Source organism: Peromyscus eremicus, chromosome 5, assembly GCF_949786415.1.
Source record: "Peromyscus eremicus chromosome 5, PerEre_H2_v1, whole genome shotgun sequence".
NCBI classification, from domain to species: Eukaryota; Metazoa; Chordata; class Mammalia; order Rodentia; family Cricetidae; genus Peromyscus; species Peromyscus eremicus.
Window position 1 is genome coordinate 923,493 of NC_081420.1, and position 14,339 is coordinate 937,831.

Here is a 14,339-nt window from a genome sequence, read left to right on the forward strand (position 1 = left end):
CCCCACTTTCCCAGATTTGTCCTGAGTTCTCTGCCCTTCCCAAGATGTCCCCATTCTATTCTCCAAATCCTGCTTGGAGTTCCACGTTTCAATGCAGAACCCATCTCTTGTCGGAGGCTTTTCCTCACAGCTCTGCATGTGAGGCCAGAGGTCAATGTTGGGTGTCTTCCTCAATTGATCACCTTAATTTTTGATGAAGGGTCTCTCACTGAACCTGCAGCTTGCCAGTTTGGCTAAGATGGTTAGGCTGTCTCTAATGAGAACAGGAAGTAGAAACTGGTCAGGGAGCTTTAAGATAGAGGACTTGGGCATGAACATGGTTTTCTTGGCTGAAAGCCAGAAATGTCTTTGTCTCTGTTGGCAGTTCTGTCCTCACCAAAGGCCAGAGATGCCAGAGGTATTTAAGTAAAATGCCTTCGGTTCTGCTCTGGCCAGGGGTGCCAGAAGGAATCTTGATTTCCTGTTATGGAGCCTCTAAATGAACACCTCTGCTTGGAATACATGAGGACAGGATTGGAACTAAGTAGGGACACCCAACAGCCTGTGGTTGGGCCACATGGACCAACTAGCTTCCCGTTCTCCACCTCACCCCAGCTGCTGCCATCAGTCTTTTAAGAAGCCCCTAGACCAGTAGCTGGATGGTTTCCAGCTGCGGAGGCACTGTGCCGCCTTCTTTTAAGCTCTCACCAGGCTTCTTGTTGTCCATGAGTTTCATTCTTTGAATTCATGAGACAAAAACCTGGAGGCCACTGACTCAGTGAAGTTTTGGGTGATGGTGTGAGTCTAGCACCCCAATACATATATGTGTATGAGTGTATGTGTGTATAGAAGCTGGAGTTCAACCTTGGGTGTCATTTCTTAGGCACAATATATCTTGATTTTTGAGACAGTCTTTCCTTTGGTGCTCGAGCCTTTACTTCCTCAATTGGGGACTGCAGGTGCATGCTGACACAACGGGCTTTTTTACACAGGGCTCTAGGGATCAAATTTGGGTTCTCATGATGGCCTGGCAAGCACTTATGAAATGAACTATCCCCCCAGACCTGAGATACCCTATTTTTCAGGAGGAAAGAACTCTACAAGCTTGGGGCTTATTTTCCAAAGTTTGCTTGGTCTCTTAGACCCAATGTACCAGGTGGCTGGGGAACTGTCTCAAGGACTAAAACAACAAGCCCCTTTCCTACAGAGCAAAGAATGATGTCCTATGTTTAGAGGAGTTTATAGGCACGCTATTTTTCCTTCCTTTCTTCTTTTTTCCAGCTTCCTCCTTATGCAATAAAGGAGACCAGCTCAACAGCAAGCCTCTCTTTCTGATGGACACCCATCTCTAGGAAAGGGACCCTGCTTCGAGGAACACATAAAACTAAGCAGTAAAAAGCAAAACAGAATACAACACATGCCACCCACAGTCACCTCTGGCTGGCAGGACACTTTTCAGCCTCGGTCCATCTGCACTGTGATAAGAGCAAAGTGATGTCAGCCTAATTAGCCAGGCTAATGTCTGGCTTCCTGGAGAGAGCTTTTGTGAAATAATTGGCTGCCTTGGGGTTAAAATGTAGTAATTACAGGTTATTTTTTTTAAGCTGAATGATATAAACAGCTATTGAATTCTTCAAGCTCCTGAGCCAATCATGGGACAGACTTCTCTTTGTGTCTCAGAACTGCAGTGGGTATTTTGACAGGTGATTTCAATATCATGTAGCTATTTATTTATTCTGGTTTGGGGGACATAAACACAAACATCTTGGGCTACAATTTTACACATTCTCCAACAGAGTAAGTGCCAGGGAGAAAAGTTGCTTCAAACAGCAAGAAGGTCAGAGGATATTCTGGGCTAAGAAAGAAATTCCATCAGGTTTTAAAACCAACAGAACTGAATGATCCATGCAGACCAGCTTCCTTTTTTTCTGAGTTGTTTGTTTATTTTTTTTTTCTGTGAAAATCAACAACCAATGAGTCTGGAAAGGCCATGGGAAGAGCCTAACATTTGGAAACATCATTCTATTCTGGCTTGGAGGCAGCGTCGAGGTTGGTTGAGATGTTAGCAGATTTCTATCCACCCTGGTTGTGGTATGGGGAACCTCAGGTAGAAAGCAGAGAATATTCTAGAAATGAAATAAGCACAGTTGACAGGACTTTGTGCCTTCCTCTCACTCCCTTCCCACAGCAGGCTGAATAGCCTTGGCACCTTCAAGGATGAGTGCTGTTCATAGCCCAACACCACCAGCAGCAGCCTGAGGACAAGACTTGAGGTGTAGCTTCAGGCCTCTTAGCCATGCCCAGTATTCAACTCAGTCCCCAGGAGGTTTCTATGCATATTCCAGCTGGATTCAACTGCCTGGTGTTGGAATTTGCTCCAGATAGCAGTGGCTTATTTTGAGCAAAGACATGAAGAAGACCTCAATAGAAGGTCAAAATGCCAGGGCAAGAGCCTGCTGCATTTCAGTCTTTCCAGAGCTGGGATTTGTGGGTAACTATGTAAAAAACTACAGACAGTCCTGATGTGGAGACTTCAGTGGGCTACCCCTGGAAATCTGAACATACTTCTTCACCAAGTAGCTGAGACAGGCTCTCTCTGTCTCTGTCCACACAGCACAGCACCATAGATAAACTGTTACCTGATTATGCGAATGAGTCTTGGCTGTCACTATTCTTTCTCAAACAAGATTTTTTTTTTCTTGGAAATACACATATTTTAGGGCACCATACATGTGAAACTCTGGTCTTTGTCTCAGTGCTCCCACACACCTCAGTGATTCGAAAGCCTATTCCCCATCATTGGGTAGAGAACTGGGTAGGAAACAGGTCAGATTAATTTTACAGTTTCCTCATCAAATGCATCTGGTGTTCTATAGAGGTGGTCTACAGGATACCCTGGCTTGTTTCTAGACACTAGTAGGGGACTTAAAGACAGTCTCAGGACAGTGATATGGCATATGGTATATTTAACCATGTGGAGATGCTCACGGCACCTACATCATTATGTTGCATAGCTTGTTATGGATTACTATACAAGTGAGCACTAATAAAGAATTCATCCATCCCTAAGGGAAAGGAAAGGAGTGGGATTATGATCTAGTATTTGCCTTATTTTGATAAGGGCCAGCCAGACTGTGGTTTAGAGAAGGGTGGTTTGGTAGGAGGCAGGGAGGGCCACCATTGGAGGCTGTTGCAGTAAGAAATGAGGATGGCTGCAGCCAGTGTCGGCTGTGGCAATGGGCTCATCACACAGTGGGTGGAGGGCAGTCAGAAGTGGTGTCAGGAGGACTAGATTCAGCTTGAGGAGCAAGGGAAAGGGTTTAGACTCCAAGATGTAAACATAATAGGATAGGGCTAGGTTCAGTTAGTTGAGGGCTTACTTAGCATACATGAAGTTCTGGATTCCATTCCCAGTATGTCATAAATTGGCTTTGGCAGCCCATGCCTATAATCCCAGAGGAGATAGAGACAGGAGGATCAGATGATCAAGGCCATCCTTGTCTACATACCAAGTTCACGATCAGCCTGGACACATGAGACCCCGAGGAGCAGTGTTTGATCCGGAAGCGCTCTCATCGACTAGATAACACACAATCTCGTATTACAGATCTGCTTTTGAGAGTTCATTCTCCACATCTCCACCCTTGCCACAGGTGAGAGCCCCTGTAAAGTGGCCTATGTCAATCTTCATAACCATCCCATGAGGGCAGCAGGGCCGTGATGCCCACGCTACAGGGGAGGAATGTAAGACTTACGAAGAGGATCTCAGGTAAGTAAGACTTAGGAAGAGGATCTGAGGTCACAAGAAAAGTGGCAACAGCTGTGTGCTGGAGCGCAAGTCTTTCTGACTGCACAACCCCTGGCCATCACAGCTCTATTTCCCAACTTGGTGACCAGACTCACCAGGGCTACTTGTTTTACATACAGCCAGGCTCTACCCCAGACATGCTGGTGCAGTGAGAGGTTCTAGAATGCGTATTTCCACAGTCCCTTTCACCAACCAAACCTGGGGGATTTTTACAAAATGTAAATCCTTTATTTATAGTCTTTGGGGTAAGAGTGGCTGGCTAGCCCTGCTGGCACCTCTTTGCCTCCTGTCTCTAACTGCCAGTCACTCCAAACACCCCACAGTTCCCAGGACACCCTTCCTCGAGGTGTCAGTTCTGTTTGCCTGGGGATGAGGTAGAGGCCACACTCCAGTGACTGCCTCCCTGTCTACCCTCTTTCCTAAACTTCCCGAGAGTCCTTTGAGATGTATCCACTTGCTGGCTTACAGAAAGACATGGAAGGGCTTTCATGGTCTCTGTGCCCTGACCTAGGGTAGAAGGTAGGAGAAATTTCCTGGGCAGGAAGGTAGGAGCCTGCTCCGCTTCCTTGGTGGGGAGCAGCTGTGGGCTGGTCAGGGGGAGTGGAGATGACTGGGAGGTCCTTGCGGGAGGGTTTGGGCTGCTCCCTGGGTGGGCCCAGCCAGCAGAGCCTCACTGTATTCTGTGCAGTTGAAAGAAAACTGCAGGGTGGAGGGACCTTGCGGCTCAGGGCCTCAACCACGGGTTATGCCACACATGGCTAAAGTACACAACTATTAGCAATCAAGGCAGGACCTCCCTGCGAGGGAAAATGACACAGGGGTTACTTCTCTGTAAACATCCCGGTTTCTTTTAGGGGTTGTCTTTCCTCCCTTTGAGAAGTTGCAAATGTGCCCATTGAGAGCTTCAGCTCTCAGCTCACACGTAGGGGAGGAGGGTCACACATAAACACTCTCCCAAACAGAGGAAAACCCCCAAACACCATGGGGACTGCCAGCAGCCTGTGTCTCAAAGTTGAATCTGCTGGACACAGAGCACCAAAAGGGCTTGAATAAGAAACGGGTTGCTGGGAGAACAGCAGCATCCGGCAGCTGTGGTGGATGAAATCTTCAGCTGCATTGTCTGGGCACCTTTGTCTCAAGGGCTACTTTGAATAGAATATAGCGTTTGTACACTGCTTGTGAGGGAACACATTTAAATCACAAGGGAAACCCGGCCCCATCTTTGGAGGACAGAGACTGCAGGGCTTTCAGGAGCCTCCATCCCACCCATCCTGTGGAGCCAGAGCATTCCCTGGTCTTCACAGCTACACAGTTGCAAATTGTCCCTCTCCCTGGGGCTCAGGTAGCAGTGGCTTTGGGAACAATGTGTGTACATTGTGTGGATGTGGATGGCTAGTGAGCTTGTGAGCTTCAGAGACTTTACTCCAGCCTAAGCAGCCAAAGCAGTTTCTGGGCTTCTGTAAAGGGAACCGTCTACAGGGATGAACCAGGCAGGGCTCAACAGCTAGCATTGAACTCCCATGCTCACAGAAGCTCAGGTCTGACCCTCAAGCCATCTGATGACTCAGGTCCCAGGCTCTCTCATTGTTACCAGGGAAATTAGGGTTCTCTTTGGGGTTTCTAATATTGTTAATGAAAGAACTTAAAAATGGATTCAGAAGGAAGCTTGAGGATGGTTTTATCAGAGTTTGAAAGAAAAATAACAGGACAGGCAAGCTGTAACTCTGCAGCTGTTGGGAGGAGGGAGATAAGAGAGAGGAAGGGAGAAAAGGACACCTTCAGGCTGGCATGATGAGCAATGAAAGCAGGCAAGCCTCTGCATGGTGGAAGGTGGGGGGACTTCAGAGGGAAAAAATAATGAGAAAACCCAACGTGTCAGGGAAAACATGATTAGGCTTTGGGCAATATCTGAAAGAAAAAGATAGAAGAAAAAGGGAAAGTTATGCTTTCGTTAAGGATAGGCTCTGCAGTGCTGCCAGGAGAGGGCCTTCTGTAAGCTGGCTCTCAGAGAGGGGCTTCTGGGAAGCATAAGTGCATTATCTTATGAACGGCAGTTATTCCTCCCATCTCAAAACCCACATCTGGAAGGCAGAAGCACCCAGCTGAGGCTCTGTACAGTGCTTGGGCTCTGTCTTACCGCTGGTACTTTAGAGCTTGCTCTTTTTGTTCCTGGGATCTGCCGCCCTCTGAACCTGCCTCCTTCCTTCCTGAAGAAAGGTAGTAACTGGACACCCCCACTGTATAGTCTCTTTGCTTAGGGATACAAGCCTGTCAGTACTACATGTGGGTAGCAGGGCCAGCTAAAAATGAAGACAGGAACCAAGTGTTAGGACAAATGGAGACTCTACAGTCTCTTCAGGGTAGTGGCTCAGTATTGTTAGGTCTTTCAAATGTCCACAGATTTTTCACCTAAAAGTTCCTGTTTTTGAAAATATTGGTCAGACTTAAAATGCAACTTAGAGTCAATCTGCCAACCCCTGTGCATGCTTATGTGGAGGCCAGTGAAGGAAGCGGAGTGTCCTATCACTGCCCACCATTTATTCTTTTTTACTTTTTCTTTTTTTCTTTTTGAGACAAGGTCTCATGTATCCCAGGCTGGCCTTAAATTCTATATAGCCAAGGTTGGCCTTGAACTCCTAATCCTCCTACATCCACTTTCTGAGTGTTGAAATTACAGGCATATCACCATACCCAGTTTATTCTGTGTTAGGAATCAAACACAGGGCTTCCAACATGCTCACCATGTTTGGCAAGTACTCTACCAACTGAACCCCGGTGCTAGAACTGTAACTTTCTCTTTAGATTTTCAGTGATGTTTTTAGTCCACTAGGACCCATCCCATAAAAAAATACCTTGGGCTTCAGCTTCCCAGGAGACTGGATTCTGTATTATGTATCCACCAAGCAGCCTGTCCAGTCCTGAACTCCAGCTCTCTGCATCCTTGATCAGATCAGTAACCACCTCTGCACCTGATTTCTGCTTCCAGACTCTGTGCTACGACTCCTTCCGTGTTCTCTCTGTCTGTATGAATCCATGTCTTCCCCTCTCTCTGTCTCTGTCTCTGTCTCTCTCTCTCTCTCTCTCTCATCCCCATTCTTGTGCTTACAACACTTTCCACAAAACCACAGCACCTGAGCTGTTAACCAGCCAACCAGTGAGTCTTCCCTCATCTACCATATTGGGACAATTCTTTGTTTTGAATGAAGGTGCCTCTAACAAAAATTCCCATTTTCTAATGCTTCGAAATAAGGGATGGGTACCATGCATCTGCTTTTTAGAGCTTCAGAACCCTGCCTAGGGCTGAGCAACTCTGAATGACCAGACTTAGGTCAGCCAGTGAGATGCTTACCCAAGCCTTTGGTTAAAGTCTCAACATGAGGCTGAAATACTCTGAAATGCTGTTTGAAAGAATACACATTGCTACATCTCAGGAAGTGTCTCCCTGGGGCTGGGCAAGTGGCTTGGTCAGTGAAGTGCTTGATGCACAGCATGGGGAGCCAAGTTTGATCCTTAGAACCCATTGTAATATACCCTCGTAATCCCAAGGGCCAGGGAGGCAGAGACAGGAGGATCTCGGGGACTCACTGGCCAGCCAGACTAATGGGCTAGCTCCAAGCCAGTGAGACTTTCTCTCAAAAAACAAAAATGAAAACAACTTTCCCACACACCCAAAAACTCCAAGGTGGATGGCATTTGTGTAGGGGTGATACCTAAGGTTGCTTTCTGGCCTCCATACATATGTGCACACACATGCACATGCATCTACACATACATGAACATCCCACATGGAAAATGTTCTCTGGCTATTAGAGGAAAGATAGAATTGTGGTGGAGAGACTCTCAAGTGTTTATGTGAAAGGCAGAACTGAGGATCAGGCTGAAAATCCCAGTCTGAGCCCAGGTCTCAGCTAGACAAGGAGAGACGCCACACCTGTTTTATCCCAGGCTGTTCTCTGAGACTCCCATGATGAAGACAATCATCAAGGACTCATTCTAGAAGCAGCCACTCCTTTAGCTCCTGGAGTGGACTGTGAGTCTCAGAGCTAGGTACCTGGCAGACCTTATGTGCCATGCACTGGAGGATTCTGTGCTAAGCAGCAGCCAGGATGTTGGAAGAACATTGCAAGAGTACCAGCTATGGACTGAGCCCATTCTCAGATCCAGATGATTTCATTCAATGGCATAGCAGTCTGAAGATATTAAAAATAAAAAACAAAGCACACCAGAGCCTTCAGATTCTTCATAGGGAGTTATTTGAATTTTTTTCCTTTTCCTCAGACTCTAAATGAAGCCAAAGGTGTTTGGAACTTGGCCCACTTTGATTATATCATAGGTGACAATAGAATCCAGGCCACCCGAAGTCAATGAATCCCTAATGAGGCACAAGTGGCTGTTGGTACTTGCCTGCAGAGTTGTGACATTGCCAGCTGGGTAAATACTGTCTACACACACTTGTACTAAAGTGTGAAATGCTGCCTCCCCAGCTAGGAGACTTCTGTATGAAGCTGTTCTCTCTGTCACACTCAGAGGATGACAAAGCTGTACCCCCTCAGTCCTGAGAGTCTTGATGTGGAGACAAGATATAAAGTTTGTTCTACACCACCTCCCGGCACCAGGATGTGGGCACAAGCTAAGGGTGACAGCAGAGTGAGTGCTGGGTTGTGTAAGTGAGAAGATGAGGCAGGAAGGAGAAGAGACAGGTGGGTACAGTGTGGAGAAAAGTGACCCTAAGAGGGTATTTCCAAGTCTTAAACCTGACACGGAAATGGGTCCTTGTTTGGAAGTGAGGGCTTTGCAATCAAGTTGAAGATGATGAGATGAGAACATCTTGGGTTTAGCATCCACCTAAGTTCAACCTAATGACGAGAGGGTAGAGCCATGTGGAGTCGGGGGCAGAGACTGGAGTGGTGGAGGCCAGCTGAAAGGGACAAGGGAGGGATTCCCCTGGAACTTTCAGAGAGAGAGAGAGAGAGAGAGAGAGAGAATGGGGTCACTAAGATGGGCAGCTAATTCGATGAGACTGATGCCCTTATAAGAAAGGAGATGGGACGCAGCCATGAAAGCCAGGCCACCACACATGGAAAAGACAGACATTAAAAGTCAACACTGTGATTTCCAACTTTAAACCCCAGGACCATGAGAGACTGAGACTGTCTGTTGCCAAGTCACCTATTCTCCTATTAATAAATGAATACATCTTCTGCAAGACCAACTTCAAATAGAACCCACATTCTACAGTCATACACCTCATGCATGGATCACTCACACTTCCAGCACCCCTCAGACTCCAGGGGAGGCTGATCACAAAGCATGGGCTTAAAGCCATCAGATACACACTGAAACCCATTCATTTCTTTCCCACTATGGGATCTTAAGCAAGGTCATCAACCTCCTCCACTCTCCATCATCTATAAAAATGGAAGGAATAAACTAGCTCAGAAGTCATGCAAATTAAATATGTAAAGAGACTTAACATGCCAGGGCCCGTGGTGGCATACAACTACAATCTCAGAAATTGAGGAGGCTGAGGCAGGAGGATTCCAAATTAGAGGCCAGCCAGCCTCGGGTACATAGCAAAAACTGAAACCCAAACAACAAGGCGCTTTAGCTGAGGCCAAGCTACCACCCCCACCCTTTCCAGACCATCTGTGGTAGGTGGTGTTTGCTGTGTTTTTCAGGCCATGCTGAACACCCTGACTCTTGGGAGGAAACACCAACATCTGCAGAAGTTGGGCCATCCCTACCGTGCGCAGGTTAATCTTTAACTGCTTTTCTTCTGGAAGTGGGGGCTCACAGTGTGCCCAGCTCAGCTAGGCTCTCACTCAGGTGTGGGTTCTTAAAGGAGTGACACAGAGAACCTGCAGCTATGACTGAAGAGGCATGAGGTGCGATGGTGATGCGCCCTAGTGGTATGAGCCCACTGGAAAGTGTCACTGGTTATACGCCAAATAGTCTTTGTATGTATGTGTGTGTTGGGAGTCGGGGAGCGTCACTGCATTCTTGGTTGGTATCTCTTTGTTTTCCTTCATTCCTAGAACCTGATCCTCCAGGCTTTCCATTCATGCCATACAGTACTTGCAATATTATATCTTAAATCTGTCCACTAAATTCCTTTTATAGCTCAGGTCAGCTTTGTTCACCGCTGGGTGCTCTGATGGGTGATTGTGTTCCTGTTCAGTCACTTGTTTGTATCCCGCCCTTTCCCCTGGGGGCCTGTTCTCAGTTGGCAACAAGACCAGAAAGTTATCCAACAAATTATTTCACACTAAGGTGGGAGAGATTCACATCAGAGGTATTTGCATTTTGAAAAGAGAAAGGCAACTGGTGAGGCTGAGCAGTTCTCATTTCTTCAAGGCTAAGCACATGGATGGAGTCTCCAGGCTTCTGCAGTCTGTTGCTCAAGGTCTTATCTAGTCTGTCATGGCCAAGCTCATCTGAGTAAGCACCTCCATGCTGTCTCTGCAGATGGCACAGGCAGTGGCTAGGCTGTCTGCTACAGTTGTGACTTCTAGGAATTTTTACTGGTTTAGCCAGACAGCTCTGAATTTATTTTTTCTTGAAATTTTAGTTATTTTTAAATTATATGCATATGAGGGTGTGTGCATGTGAATGCAGGTACTCACGAAGTCTAGAAGAGGACATCAGATCCCCTGGAGCTGGGGTTACAGGTGGTTGTGAGCCACCTGACATGGATGCTAGGAAAACTGGGGTTCTCTGCAAGAGCAGTGTATGCTCTTAACTGATAAGCTGCCTCTCAGTTCTGAATTTCCTATGTGAATGCTCACTCAGGTGACTAACTTACATTGGCAAGTGAGGATGACATTTTGGCAGAATCAGGGGAAAAGAGTAAGGAAGGACAAAGGGATAATTCTCCAAATATCTTAATTCTAATGGGAAGTGGCAGATCAAATGAATTGGGGTACAGTGGAGGGGTATGGGATGGACAACCAAACACAAGCTGGAGATTCCAAAGAAAGCCTGCACCCAAATACAGATTCCTGGTCTATTAGACAGACCTTTCTTACTGACTCCCTCCTCAGAATTATTTCCCCGGAAATAGTAACAGCTCCGCCATGGTCTTAAATCTAAGAAAGGAGAGGAAATCGAGGGCAGAAGATAGAATGAAATGTATGTGTACATGTGCACAGTGCCCATGGAGGCTAGAAGGAGGCATTAGGTGCCTTGGCGCTGGACTTACAGCCAGTGTGAGCTGCCCAGTGTGGGTGCTGGAAACCAAACTCAGGTCCTCTGCAAAATTAGCAAGTGCTCTTAACTACTGGATCATTTCTCCCACATCTTCCATTGATTTGAAATTTCTTTTTAAAACTATTATTAATTTTAGTTTATTTTTACGCACATGGGTGTTTTTTACCTGCATGTATGTCTGTGAACCATGTGCATGTTTGGTGTCTGCAGAAGTCAGGAAATGGTGTCCGATTCCCTGGGACTGGAGTTACAGAACAATTGTAAGCTGCCATATGGATGCTGAGAACCAAACTTAAGAGCCAGTGCTCTTAACGTCTGATCCATCTCTTCAGCATCATTTGTTGATTTGAAACTTCTAAGTAGAATCTAGGCATGCAGAGCAAGAAGAACAAATTATTACATGGGGAAAAGAAATGAGACTGAGCACTGGCCAATAACACAATCCTATCATCAGGACTTGAAAACACTGTGGTGGTTCACACTGAGATAGGAGGCTTCGTTAGTCAGCTTTCCATCATGCTACCAAACGTCTGAGATAATGATTTTTTTTTTTTTTTTTTTTTTTTTTTTGGTTTTTTGAGACAGGGTTTCTCTGTGTAGTTTTGGTGCCTGTTCTGGCTCTTGCTCTGTAGACCAGGCTGGCCTTGAACTTACAGAGATCTGTGTGGCTCTGCCTCCAGAGTGCTGGGATTAAAGACCTGTGCCACCACTGTCCAGCCTGAGATAATCAATTTACACAGAAGAAAGGTTTATTTGGGCTCACAGTTTTGTAGTTTCCAGTCTGTGATAGATTGATCCCTTGTTTGGACCTGTGGTGAGACAACACATCATGGTGGAAATGTGTCATTGAGGAGAACTGCTCACCTCACAAACAGAAAGCAAAAAAGATGACCTTAAAGTCTGCTTACCTGTTCCCACTCTCCATAGTCCTCCAACCTCTCTATAGACCAGGGATTAGGCCTTTAACACACAGTCTATAAGAATACACGGAATTGTCCTATGACAAAAGCTCCTGTGGTATTGTGGGAATTCATTCCATTCAACCAACGGCTTTTGGAGTATCTGACCCAATGCATGTGGTCTTCTCTGCATATGTGATTGCTTAAGAGGCGAGAGAGAAGGGTCACCAGGCAGCATGGAGCAGCACACAGTTGGTTCCCATCACCCTTGGGCGGAACAGAGGACGATGACGACAGATGGGTAAGTGGCGGTGTTTATTTTGTTTTGTTTTATGAGTGTATTATCCCCATTTTATACCTTAATAAATTTTGAGATCCTTTAACAGACTCTTAAGGGTTCGCCTAACAGTGTGGCAAGAGCATCCTGCACACTAATGAGACAGAAGCTGGAGAGATGCTCAGTGGTTACAATGGCTCTTCCAGTTCTTGCAGAGGACCTGAGATTGGTTAGCAGCACCCAGCTGAGGGCTCACAACTGTCTGTAACTATCGCTCCAGAAGAGTCAAGGAGTCAGCCCCCTCTTCTGGCTTTAGTAAGCACTGCATGTGCACACATACCCGGACACAGACACACACATAAAAAAAAAGATGTTTTTTTTAAAGCATCAAGACAGTCTCTCCCCAGTACACTGACTACCCAGCGGCCAATGGCACAAGCAAGACCTCATCTTTTCACATTCCTAAAGTACTAACTTTAGAGTCAGTGAACATGCTTGGTGAACCTCAGTGCAACATTGAAAGAGACTCTCACCTCCTATGACATTTACTCATGTCAAAAGGCAGTTCTGGCCTTGAGGCTGGGTGACTTTCTAGGGAGCTTTCCAAACGCCAATCCATGCCACCCACAGTAGCATCTGCCCCAGCAGCTTGGTTCATATGTCCAAGTCTTCTTTGTTCCTCTCCTCTCTGACTCCCAGGTCTACCAGTCACAGGCCTGATGGATGTCTGGCATAGCCTTCATTTTCTCCTTTCGCTGGCCTGGATTCCATCATGGTCTTCCTGTTTCTGGTCTGGATACCCTTGGTGAGTCTTTCTGCTCCTAGTTCCTTTTTCTCAGTTTAGTCTTGTCTTGTCTGCCACTACCAGAATAATTTTTTAAAATCCAAAATTCTACATTGTCTACTAAATATTAAGCTTGAGAGTCAAGCTATTCAGCTTTGTTTTGTTTTTTAAGAAATGAGGGATTTTTCAATTGTTGCGGGATTTGGTCTCCAGGATTCTAATAGATATTGAGAAATGGTGGTGTCCTGAAAGATTTCTAGGATTATAAATGTTGCCACTGGTGGTAGGTTCTACTTCTAAGAGAAAATAGAAATTTCTACAATTCAGCAAAAGCAAGCCCTTTGGAGACGTAACATCTACCCCCTTAGATCTGTAGTCATTTGAACACAACTCTATGGATGCACGGCATCAGATGACATTCTGGTGTGTTTCTAACTGGGGTGGGGTGGGGTGGAATATTGCCGCAGAAGAGAAGGAAAATGAAGGCCATTGTGGTGATCCCAGGTAGAAACCAAGTAAGAAGATTGTCCCTTCTAGTCCAAGCTCAAACACTATCATCTACATACGGCACATATTCAAGCACTCACATGTGCACACATGATTGCAGAAACCCTTAGACACAGAAATTCAACCATGCTCTTGGATCTGAAAGCAGTCAAGTCTCTATCTTCCTTGTTCCTTAGATCTCTGTCATTTTGATGTTGCCCGTGGGGCAGGCATAAAAGTGGCCATCTAACAGTCATACTTCGGGGTAACTGAGGTGATTTACTTTTGAGTAACTATGACATAATACCTGACATAAACAATTCAAGTGAGGAAGGGCTGATTTTGGCTCACGGTTCCAGAGAGTTTGCCCATGATTGCACGGTTCCATATGTTTAGGCTTAACATCTTGGTAATGGGTACATGTGGTGGACAGAAAACAGAAAGAGGAGCAGGAATAGGGGTCTGGATGTAACCTTCAAGGCCCCACCTCCAGTGCTCAACTTCTTCTAGCTAGGTCCTACTGTCTAAAGTTTTTACAACTTCCCAAAATAGTGCCATCAAATTGGGGACCAAATATTCAAACACATGAGTTGACAGAAAGCATTTTACATTCCAACTGTAATCCCTCTCTTACTGGGTTTGAGTTATCTGTGGTCAACTGCAGTCCAAAAATATTAAATGGAAAATTCCAGAAATCCACAAGCCATAAGCTTTAAATTGCATGCTATTTTGAGCAGTATAATAAAGTCTTGCACCATCCAACTTTGTTCTGCCCAGGGTGTAAATCACTCCTTTGTTCCATGTATCCATGTATGCTACCTGCCCGTCAGTCACTTAGCCATCTTGCTTACCAGACACCTACTCAGCTAACCTTCATTTTACTTAATAATGGCTTCCAAA